Here is an 11,249-nt window from a genome sequence, read left to right on the forward strand (position 1 = left end):
TTTTTTTTTTTTTTTTTTTTTTTTTTGGTACTGGGGATCAAACTCCGGTCCTTATGCTTGCAAGGCAGGTGACAGAATCACTGAGCTAAATCTCCGGCCCCACATTTGGGTCTATCCACAGGCACACGTGGAACCCATGAAGATCGCAGCTCTGCCACACACCCTGCAGCCTCTGGGCTCTCAACAGGAGGACAGACAGGGATGGAGGAGGTAAGGCAGCTCGTGGCTCCTCTCACAACCTTCCTTCCTCCGGAGCTGGCAACTCAGATCACAAAGCCAGGAACCGGGAGCTGGCAACCGGCTGAACGAACTTCTGGCAAACGGGGACAGAAAAGCCTTGGCAGTGTATAGTTTCCTAACCCGGAATCATCCCAGGAGCCAGTGCAGCCACACTGCCCCTGTCTGGTCTGCTCCTCCTGCTTTCTCCTCCCCGTCTTGCCACACCCATATAGTCCCAAGAGCCGGGTGCCCCCCAGCACGGGAGTAGGGAGGACTCCAGCTTCCTCTTCCCCCCACCCACTGGAGAGAGGGTAGGGCAGGAAGGCAGAGAGGACAAGGGAAGGTCCCGGACGATCTCCCCTTACCAACTGTGGCCTCCAGCACAGGACTCCTGAGTCTTATCCCGTGCAGCTCTCACACCAGCTCGTCCCAAATTTGAAAACCAGTACACGTTTCCAGACAGTGACAACGCAGGAGCCGACTTTCTCTGAAGGTGCTGTGCAGGCCAGCGGCTGAGAAGACATGTGAGACGGTACTGTGGGAGCGGAGACACAGCAGCTCTCCCTGGCCCTCACTCCTAACTGCCACCCTCACCCTCAGCTTGGCTTCGACCCACTCTGCAAACCCAGGCCTCCTACAAGGCCCCCACTGTCACTTGTTACCTCCAGGCAGCTTCAGCTTGCCCGGCTCTGGCCCTGTGGAATCCAGTTCTCCAGGATTCCTGCATGGGCAGAGAAAACTCCCCAGAGGAGGATGCCTGGGAAAGAGTCCATAAAGCAGGTCACAGCTGTTTCCCCGCCTGCCAGGGCAGCAAAGTGAGGGAAGAACAGACCCACAAGGCCCTGCTCCGCCTGGAGGATGTGCCGAAGGGAAGAAGCGAGCGGCAGTGAGAGATCTGCCTCGTGGGGACTCCCTAAGTCCTCACACGCTGGCGGGTGTCTGCCCAGAGAGAGGCGGCCGTGCCGAGGGGTGTGTCCAGGTAGGGTGCACCCCCTGGGCACAGGGATGGCGATGGATGGCAGGGCACCTGCAAAGGCACGGGACTCCCCAGAGGGTACTGACAGATGCCACGAGCACGTCCTCTGAAAGAGGCTCTGCTGGGGCCAACCCTGTTTATTCTTAGCGAGCATCGCCAGTTCATTCAATTATAAGGACTTCCTGAGAGTTTTCTGGCCACAACTTCTCAGACACCTGGAAAGGTTATCTCTCTTCTGGATGACAAAGCCCTCCTTTCTGCTACAGAGGAGGAAGGCGAGGTCCCCTACGGGTGAAGGGCTCTGCCCTGGGTGTCACACCAGAGCGCCGCAGAGTGGGGAGAAGTCATGTTGGAGAGGCTACTGTGGTGGTGATCTCGGGCCCCACACTGTGCTCTCCTCACAAGCACACTCAGTACAGGGGAGCTGGCGCCCCGAGACAGAGGGATAGCACCCGGAAAGATCGCGCACTCCAAGGGGAGAAGGCGGGCCGGCAGCCGGGTGGGCAGAGGCAGCTGCGTGGCTACCTGCCAGGCTCTCAGGAGGCCAAAGGAAGTCAAGCAGAAACAGGCGGAGAGCGAGGGCCCAGCCAGCCGTCCACGGTACCGGATGAGGACCAGCCCGGCCCCACACCGGGCCAAGGCAAGCTCAGCACCACGTGTCCCCAAGTCTGGCCCATTGTCCCTCTGTCACCACAGCACGCTGAAACCAGCAACACAGACATGAGGTCAGATCACAGAGCAGATCATCTTCAATTAATCACTCTCCTCAAGAGAGAAGGCTGGGGCCGGGGATTTAGCTCAGGGGTGCTACCGCCTACCTCACAAGCACAAGGTCCTGCATTCGATTCCCAGTACCAAAAAAAGAGAGAGAGAGAGAGAGAGAAGGTTGGCCCAGACCATAAGATGTCACATGGCAAAGATGCCTGAGAAAATTAGATGAAGTTTGAACCCAAAATAAGGCGGAAACAAGACCTCCCAGGTCCAGGGACAATTTGGGCCTTTGTCCAAGCAGGCCCTTCCTCTGTGCCCTCTGGCACACCCACTCAGGACAATCTCAGCACCCAGGAGAGGACCAGGGAGAATGCCTGGGAGGAAGACTCAGGCCAGAGCTCCAAGAAGGCCTTTTCCCCAGGCCCTCCGGCAGGTCCCAGGGGCAGACACTATTTCCTAAGTCAGGAGGGAGGCCCCACAGATGAGGGTCACCAAGGAAAGGGGAATCAGCTTGCAAGCAGACCCCATATTTCAGTCCAGAAAAAAATGAATCACAACACCACCAGACACCTGACACTAATTTGCACCAGGGTATCAGAGGCCAAGGTATGATTCCCTCCCAGAGATATTTGCATTCAAAGAACAGAGTCTGAAGAGGGGAATTCCCCAACCCCCAACAGCCCCTGCAAATGTCCCAGGGAAGAGTGACCCACGAAGAGGGAGGTGGTGAGTTTCTACTTCAGGCCTCCCTGGCCAGGTTCCTGGGCCCAGGCATCTCCAGCCTCTGGAGAAGAGAGCTCCCAGTGCTGCCCATGAGATAGTTCTGAATTACTGATCTCCTGACCCTGACCCTGGCCCTGGCCATTCTTAGACCAGCCTTCCCCTAGGACCATCGAGTTTCCCAGCTAGAATCCCTTACAGCCCCTGGTGTCAGCCGGGAGGGTCCTGCTCCAGGTCAGCAAGGACATGGAATCAGAGGATGGACCAGGAGTTTGAATCTATACCAGTCAATAGAGAAAACCAACTCAGGGTGCAGGGTCCTAAGGGACAGAAATGACATCCTCACTCCTAGAGAGCCTCTCAGGGCCCCGAGCCCCCAAACCACAGGCAGGGCACTTAGGAGGGAGCAGACCACAGGTGGTTCCAGCCATGGTGCCAATCAGCCTGGCAGAACCGTGGACAGGTGGCACTGTCGGGTTTCAGTTACCTCTCAGCCCCGCTTGTGTGCGCATCCGGCAGGGAAGGGTCTGCCGGTGTTCTAGTTCTCTTGGGCCTCAGAGCCTGGCTACCATCCGGTGCTCGGCATGCTTCCTCTTACCCTGCTGCTTCTCCTCCTCCTCTTTGCTTCCCCACCCAAGCTCCTCAGCAGCCTTCCCTGCTCCCCCTTGTAATCTTTCAAGGTCCCGTGTGTGTGTGTGTGTGTGTGTGTGTGTGTGTGCGCGCGCCTACATACTTAAATGGTCGCTCTGATGTCTGGGGGCCTGAGAGCCAACACCTTTGCTGAAAACGGTATTAAAGTGAGTGTTCTGCATCTCTATGCATACAGGTCCCAAAGATTTTCAGACAGTGACTTGGAGTAGTGGGTGGGGAAAAGCAAGGAAGGAATCGCATCAATCCTTTCACAGTTGCTCTGCATAGGCCCTAATGCCTCTCTCCAAACTCCTGTCCCCCAAATTGCACAGGAAGGTCTCACAAGAGACAGACGTCTCCCTAAAGACAGCCCAAGTCCACACTTGACAAGGGGGACACTTGACAGAGGGGCAGCCCCTGGCACTGTGCAGCACACTGCCACTTCCAGCCCTGCCTCACAGTGCTCTTGCAAGGGGGACCCTCACCCAGGGTCTCCCAGGGCAGCCACAGGCAGGAGGGCCCCTTCTCGGCAGGGAGACGCTGACATCACTTGCAGCTGGGTGAGAGTAGGCAGGGTGTGACCGTGTGAGCAGGGACCGTGGAGCCAATAACCCGCAGGAGCCGGGCTGAAATACCTTTACAGCATGTGTAAATGCCATTCCCAAGTCTGCACTTTGGACACTGCAGAGAGATGCCCACTGTGATGACCGCTGACCACAGCAAGGCCACTGAGGAGAGGCAGAGGAGGTGGGAGAAGGGAAGGAGGCGCAGAAATGGCAATGGATATGACCCACCTCAGAAAGGGAAGGAAACAGGCCTTTTACTTCCTCTAGACTTTTGTGCCAGGTATTGTTCTATGCAATCCTCACAAGAGTCCTTAAATGTGTGTATTATTATCCTTCTTTCACAGATGAGGAAGCTAGAAAACAGGAAAGGGATTGAATCATTTCCCCAAGGTCACTCAACCCGGAAGGGATAGAATCAAGAATTAAACTGAAGGGGCCGGGGATTTAGCTCAGTGGCACCACGCCTGCCTCACAAGTGCAAGGTCCCGAGTTTGATCCTCCAGAAAGAAGAAGAAAAAAAAAAAAAAAAAAAAAAAAAAAAAATTAAACTGAATCTGGAGTGAGCCCAAAATTCAAAATCTTTTTCTCATCTTGCTACAGAAACCCAGGCACGTCAGATGGAAAGTTCACACAGATGTTGGCAAATATTCTGGAACACGCCTATGCTCTCCTTCCACACTCCAGGACACTCCCAGGCCACTTGAAACACACACACACCCCAAGCACCCTTGGGTTCATCATCTAGCACCAAAAAACCCAAAACCAAAAACATACATATAAAAAACAAAAAGTTAAAATAAAAAACCAAATGTAGTTTGGAAGATAAGAGAACCAATGACTACAGGGGAAAATAAAATGATTTTTCCACCCCAGCCCAGCACAGTGTTTCACACAAGTCACCCCTCAGGACCAAAAGATGAAGCACTGTGCTCTGAGGGTGGTCTGACAAGGACCTCCTTGCAGGATCAGAGGTTGAGTCAAATTGTAAGGTGTCCAGGTAGGCACCCCCTAGCACTTACCAGAGTCTGAGTTCACAGACCTGAAATCTTCCGGCTGCTGGTCTTAGTTTCTACAAGTCTGCGAGATTAGACTCTCAGGGCACCCTCTCATTAGCTACTTCCCTGAAGAAACTCATCCATTCACCTCAAGGTCAGGGACCACACTGGATTCAAAGTTGCACCCCCAAGATGAGCATTAACTTGCTATGGAGGGGTGATAAAAGATCCTAACCATCAGCCCCTACTGACAGGAAGCAGCCATCCCTCTAAGTAGTTCACGAATTAACTCACTTCATTTTAACAAGTCCCCCACGACGCCTGCCCCGACCCACCCCATACTCTCATTTCCCCCGTCTTACCCAGGGGAACACAGAAGCATAGGTAATGTGTGTATATGTTGTGTTGCTGGGGATAAAACCCAGGGCCTTCTGTAAGCCAGGCAAGCGTCTCACACTGAGCTACATCCCCAGCCCTGAAGCACAGATAAACTAAGTGACTCTCTCAAGGCCACACAGCTTGGTGGGGCCAGACTTTGAGCCTGAAGGGCCTGGCTCCACAGCCACACTCTTACCCATCTACCCAACTTTTTGCCCCTCATTTGAAGAATGAATGACTGTGGAAATGGATCTGAAGGTATTTTTCTTGAATGAAAAATTAACCAGCTTTTTGTTTCCACACTATATTATTCACAAGAATATTGCAAAGGTCCCTCTCAAACTTTCCTTGAGTTCAGCCACATTATATCTCCAAGCAATTCCCTGGGTAGAAATCCCACCAGCCAAATAAAGAAGATTGGTTTACCGTAGGCTTAGGGCACTAAACCTTACAGAGACCCCACCTGTCTCCGCCCCGGTACACTGAGAAGGGTAATGCTGGGCATTCAAAGTCCTAATAGCTGAATGAAGCTAAACTACAAACTCTGTTGAATGAATAAATCAATGAATGCACTCCCTTTTAACATTATCTGACAGGCCCAGTGTGGTGGTGCACGCCTGTAATCCCAGCACTCAGAAGGGCAAGGGAGGAATATCACTGCAAGTTCAAGGCCAGCCTGGGCTACACAGTGAGTTAGAGGACAGCCTGAACTACAAAGACCCGGTCTCAAAAAAAGCCAAAACAGGGGCTAGGGATTTAGCTCAGTGGTTCCACTGCCTGCCTCACAAGTGCAAGGTCCCGAGTTCAACCCCTGGTACCAAAAAAACCAAAAATTATCCGCCAGACTTAACCCTTTGAGATCACATCCTTTCCCAGAGATGACTTTCAGAGCCGCTTCTGTTGTTACTTAACTCTTGGCTATCTCATTCAGGACTTGGGCTTCCTTGATATTTTTCTCTCAGGTCCTCTATACAGCACAGAAGAAACATAAGGTCTAGAGGTATCCTGACTTAGACTCAAACTTGGGCTCTGGGGCTGGGGATGTGGCCCAGGGGCAGAGGACTTGTCTAAGAGGAATGAGGCCCTGGATTCCTACCCAGCACTGTGGGGGAGGGGGGACCCCAAACCAAAAGGAAAAAAAAACAATGTGGGGTCTTCTCTAACTAGTTGTACAATCTTGCGCATGTTTCTTAACCTTTCTAAATCTCCTTTTCTCCATTCATAAAGGGGGAACAATTTCATCATCACCTGTTTTCTCCCAGGTTGGGGCTGAAGAGAAGATAATGTTCAGGGCACTATGGGGTTGGGGATTTGGCTCAGTGGTTCTGCCACCTGCCTTGCAAGGGGCAGAGTTCGATCCCCAGTACCACACACACACACAGTTCAGGGCACTACAGGTGGACACGATCTGACTACTTTTCACCGTGTGCTCTCTCCTCTCTGTGTACCTGAACTTGCCCAGGGATGTCTGTATTTGCCTTGTTTGTGGGGATCACCTGCAACAGAGTCAAAGCAGACTTCTGAGAATTTGCCAACTCTTTGGAACCATTCCGTATCTCAGAGCCTCTTGTCAAGGAACTACATTTTTTTTCTCTCACTTATTCTCCTTCCTCCCTTTACCTCTACTTCTTTCTTTTTTGGCTTTGTTTTTGAGACAGATTCTTGCTATGTAGTTCAGGATGGCCTTAAACTCAAAAAGAGCCTCCTGGGGCTGGGGACTTGGCTCAGTGGTTCAACCGCCTGCCTTGAAAACACAAGGACGTGAGTTCGATCCCCGATACAAAAAAACAAAACAAAAAAAAAAACAAAGCCTCCTGCATCAGCCTCCTGAGAGCTGGGATTGCAGACACGTGCCACCATGATTGGCCTTCATCTCCATTTCTTTCTTTTCTTAATGGAATTTAACTTTTAAATTTCTATTAATTGATAAGTCATAATTATACACATTTATGTGATCTCTATTCATTCTCTTAACTTAAAAAAATTTGCTTTCTTTAGCCAGGTGCGGTGATCCACGCCTGAATCCCAGCACTCAGGGAGGCTGTGGCAGGAGAATCACAAGTTCAAGCCCAGCCTGAGGAACTTATGACTTAGTGAGACCTTGCCACAAAATAAAGAATAAAAAAAGAGGAGGACTAGGACTGGGGGGCTGTGGACTTAGCTCAGTGTGAAGGCCCTGGGTTCAGTGCTCAATATCAAAAAGTAAAATAAAATGAACCCACCTTATTAGGACCTAGAGTGGAAATCTAACACTCTGGCTGCAGTGTTCTTTTTTTTTTTTTTGAGACAGTTCAGACTGCCCTGGTACTTGCTATGTAGCCCAGGCTGGTCTCAAACTCATGACATCCTCCTGCCTCAGCCTCCCCAGTGCTGGGATTATAGGCGTGCGCCACCACACCCAGCTCTTTGCTTTCTTTCAAGTCCCCACCACATCTAATTTGCAGGCAACCTCACCTGTTCCCAAGGCATTCTACTCACCTGACATCCATCCCCCCTAGAAGACACAACTGCCTGGCCACTCCAGAAGAGGACAGATGCTTGGTTTTCAGGGCAGCAGGGAGATGGCAACTGCTGAAAGATCTATCCCTGCTGTCACCTGGCTTGAGGTCAGTTTGTGAACCAAGACAAGAGCTCCTGCCTGTTTCTCCTATTGAGCAAGGAGAACTGTAGCATTTCAAAATAGAATCTCTTTGGCCAGGGATTTAGCTCAGTGGTGCCGCCGCCTGCCTCACAAGCATAAGGTCCCAAGTTCATACCAGGTTCCACCCCCGCAAAATAAAATAAAAAAGTGTTTAAAAATAGTATCTTGGGGACAGGGATTTAACTCAGTAGTTCCACCACCTGCCTCACAAGCATAAGGTCCTGAGTTCAATTCCCAGTACCAAAAAAAAAAAGAACACAGAATCTCTTTGGCCCTCTATTATTTTCCCCTCACTGTTATGCCTGCTGGTTTACTGCAAAGGATACCAACTAGTGAGTGGGAAAGGGAGACAGGCGGACAGGCAGGAAAGAACCCTCCCAGGCAAGCTATTCCTGGTCGCAGGCTTCCCCGGACCTGAGGAGAGAACCACAAGCGCGGCGTAGCTCTCATCAGGGAAAGGATGCAACGGGTCAGAAAGTAACCTCAATGACAGGCCTCACTGGGGCGGAGGCAGACTCAGGAACAAAGCACAGACAGAAGAACTGCCGAGAAGAAAAGGAACAACTGAATCGGACACTTTACAGAAGAAATGCATAAAAAAATGTTCAACATCTCAGCCATGAGAGCAATTAAAACACCACCAAGATTCCACTTTACTCCAGAAAGCACAGATTTTGATTTGTCAACAAATCAAACAATAACAAATGCTGGCGAGGCTGTGGGGAAAAGGAACCCTTCTATGTCGCTGGCGGGAATGTAAACTAGTTGAACCACTGTGGAAATCAGTATGGAGATCCCTCAAAAATCTAAACATAGAATTCCATTTGAGCCAACTATTCCCTATCTAGGTGTGTTCCTGAAAGATTTAAACACATCATGTTGCTATGATCCACACATACCCATGTGTAGAACCACACAACTCAGAGCAGCTGAATCTTGCAAGTGGCCTATACGCCCATCATCAGAAGAACGGATGAAGAAACTGGCATTTGTACATAATGGAGAACTACTCTGCAATAAAGGATAAACCTGAATCACCTGTAGGATAACAGATGTACCTAGAGATCATGTTAAATGAAATAAATCAGCCACACACAAACTTAAACATTGCATGGTTTCTCCTATATGAAAAACTCAAAATAGAAACGAGAGAAAAATAAAAGATAGATAATAGGAAATACGGAGAAAGTTTTTTTTTTTTTTTCAAAAAAGAAGGGGACCGATAGATGGAGAGCTGGGAAGAGGATGAAAAAAGATGTGTTATGTACATTACCAACTCACCACGAGGAACCAAATCACCGTGCGCTTCAAACACGTACCCAAAAAAATTTTTTTAAAGAAGGCAATGTCAAAGAGATATCTGTGGGGGACGACAGTGCTTAGGCTCTAGTGACTAGGACTGGCTAGGGTTAAAGAGGAAGGCCCAGGAGAAAAGGGGCTAAGCAGTGTTTTGAAGAAGGTACAGCACAAGGAGGGACACCTAAAATGAGGAGACTAGCGGGGGCCAGATGGAGGGACTCGTCCTTGGGAGGTTCCCGTCTGGGGCCCTCTCACAGCCATTTGGGAACCCTGTACAAGTGAATCCTGCAGCTCTGCCCCTCCTTCCTGTTCTCTGAAGACCCCGCATGTCTGGCAGTGGCTCACCGGTTATGAGCACAGGGTGGGCAGGAAGACGCTGCTCCACACCCCATCTGTCACTTACACACTGGCTGCTGTCAGGCAGTGTCAGCTGTCCCGTCACCTGCCAGCTCAGCGCTACCCCGTCTACAGGCAGCAGCCAGCCCTGAGAAGGTGTCCGTCCCTCCCCAGCTCTCTACAGATACTAAGCAACCACTCCATCTTTCCCGGTTCTCACCCGCCCCACTCTATTTCTGAGGAAGACTTAAGGAATGACTGCCTTCATGTCATCACGTCAGTCTTCCCTCAGCCACGCAGGAAAGCTCTGGAACGTTCCCTACTCCACAGCCTCCGCCCCTCCCCATCCACACCGCCGACTGCTCTGCCATCCCCAAACCCAGGATGAACCACCAACATTTGCGGAGCTCACTGTGCTTCCCGGAGTGCTTTTGCATACACAATTTTACTCACCCCATCACGGTAAGTATTTCACCCATAAAACAACCTGTGGGCCACGTATCCCCCCATTTTACAAGTATGTGAACAGACAGGCGCACAGACTGTCGGTGCTCACACAGCTGGGGAGCAAGTTGCACTTGGACGCCAGCCTGTGCCTCCGGACACTGTTTTCTCCGCGGTGTCGTCTCACATGGTGTTGTTCAGGCTCACATGTGACGAGAACACGAGGAGCTGGAAGTTTGTATCAAGCTACAAACCCCAAAGAGAACAGAGACTCCAATGGCCCTCACGACTGTCTAGGCTGAGGGACCATGGACACGAGACATCTGCAGAGTACCAGGCTTAGGGAGGGTGGGGCATCAGAGAGAGAATCATGCACCCCTTGGGCTCGGAGTGTTTGTCAGAACACAACTAGGCCACAGGCATTCCAGACTGCTGGGAAAGTTCAAAAAGGAGCACCCAGAAAAATGCCCAGGGCTTCAGATGAACTGACACTTCTCACCCCGGCCTGCCTCCCGGGCCCTCCTCACTCAGCCCCAGAGCAAAGGAAGATGAACAATCTGCCTCTCCACCAGGTGAGAGCTTGATCACACCCACACTCAGCAGGAAGTGCAGAGCCCTGGAAATCAAACTCACTCAAAAGCCAAGAGAGAAGCAGCCACAGCCCGGGTCCAGGGTTCCAGCTCAGAGCCACCAGCTGCCAAGCAGAGCCATAAAATATGCCTCCATTTAGTTTTTCCGAGGACACAACCCCAGAGGAGCTGAGAGTCCAAAGGTTCGTGGCCCGTGTTCCGGGATCTGCAGCCACAGTGGGGGAAAGGAAAAGCATTGGGGGTCAGGGCGGTCACTCCCTAGGCTGTTCGTCTTCCTTACATCGTTCGAGGACAGGGCAGCAATAGAGTTAAGTTTTCATTCAGAACTGAGAAAGGGCTGGAATTCAGTGCAAATTGCTTACATCTGCTTGGCCACATCCCAGTCAGGTAGTTTAGAAAGAGAAGGGGTGGCGCCAGCCCACTTCTGGGAGCTGCGGTAGCTGTGCTGCAGAATCTCCGGTGCCTTGCTGGGACTGGCCGGCTCAGAACTCCCCAGCTGGGCTGAGAAAAAACCACAGAGCGGGCAGAGACAATAGATTCCATCCAGGCAGGGCAGCTACAGAGACCCAAAGGAGGGTGGAGATGGAAGGCGACAAGTTGGCCTGAAGAGCAATGGCAGATCGCACACGCACACACGCACGTTTGGTAACCTCTTTCCACAGCCCAGGAGCCTGCCAAGCCTCCGAGCTCCCCACCGCACCCGCCCACCTCTGCAGCCTCGCGAGGCGTCCTGTGATTTCCCCC

The 11,249-nt window shown here is 51.4% G+C and overlaps 1 protein-coding gene across 2 annotated transcripts in view; it reads right to left on the reverse strand.

Moving 5' to 3' along the window:
• Pik3c2b (phosphatidylinositol-4-phosphate 3-kinase catalytic subunit type 2 beta) overlaps positions 1-11,158 on the reverse strand; it is a 62,427-nt gene extending 51,269 nt beyond the window's left edge. The window contains exons 1-2 of one of the 2 annotated variants that reach the window (XM_010613014.3): positions 10,868-11,158; positions 585-731 (exon numbers count right to left, since the gene is read on the reverse strand). The gene's annotated coding sequence lies outside the window, so the exon portion shown is untranslated. Of the gene's footprint in view, positions 1-584; positions 732-10,867 lie in introns of those variants that run through there. The other variant, XM_010613015.3, reaches the window with a different exon arrangement.
• Between the last annotated feature and the right edge of the window lie 91 nt (positions 11,159-11,249).

This window comes from Fukomys damarensis, unplaced genomic scaffold (assembly GCF_012274545.1).
Source record: "Fukomys damarensis isolate Sample0158 unplaced genomic scaffold, DMR_v1.0_HiC HiC_scaffold_11, whole genome shotgun sequence".
NCBI lineage: Eukaryota > Metazoa > Chordata > Mammalia > Rodentia > Bathyergidae > Fukomys > Fukomys damarensis.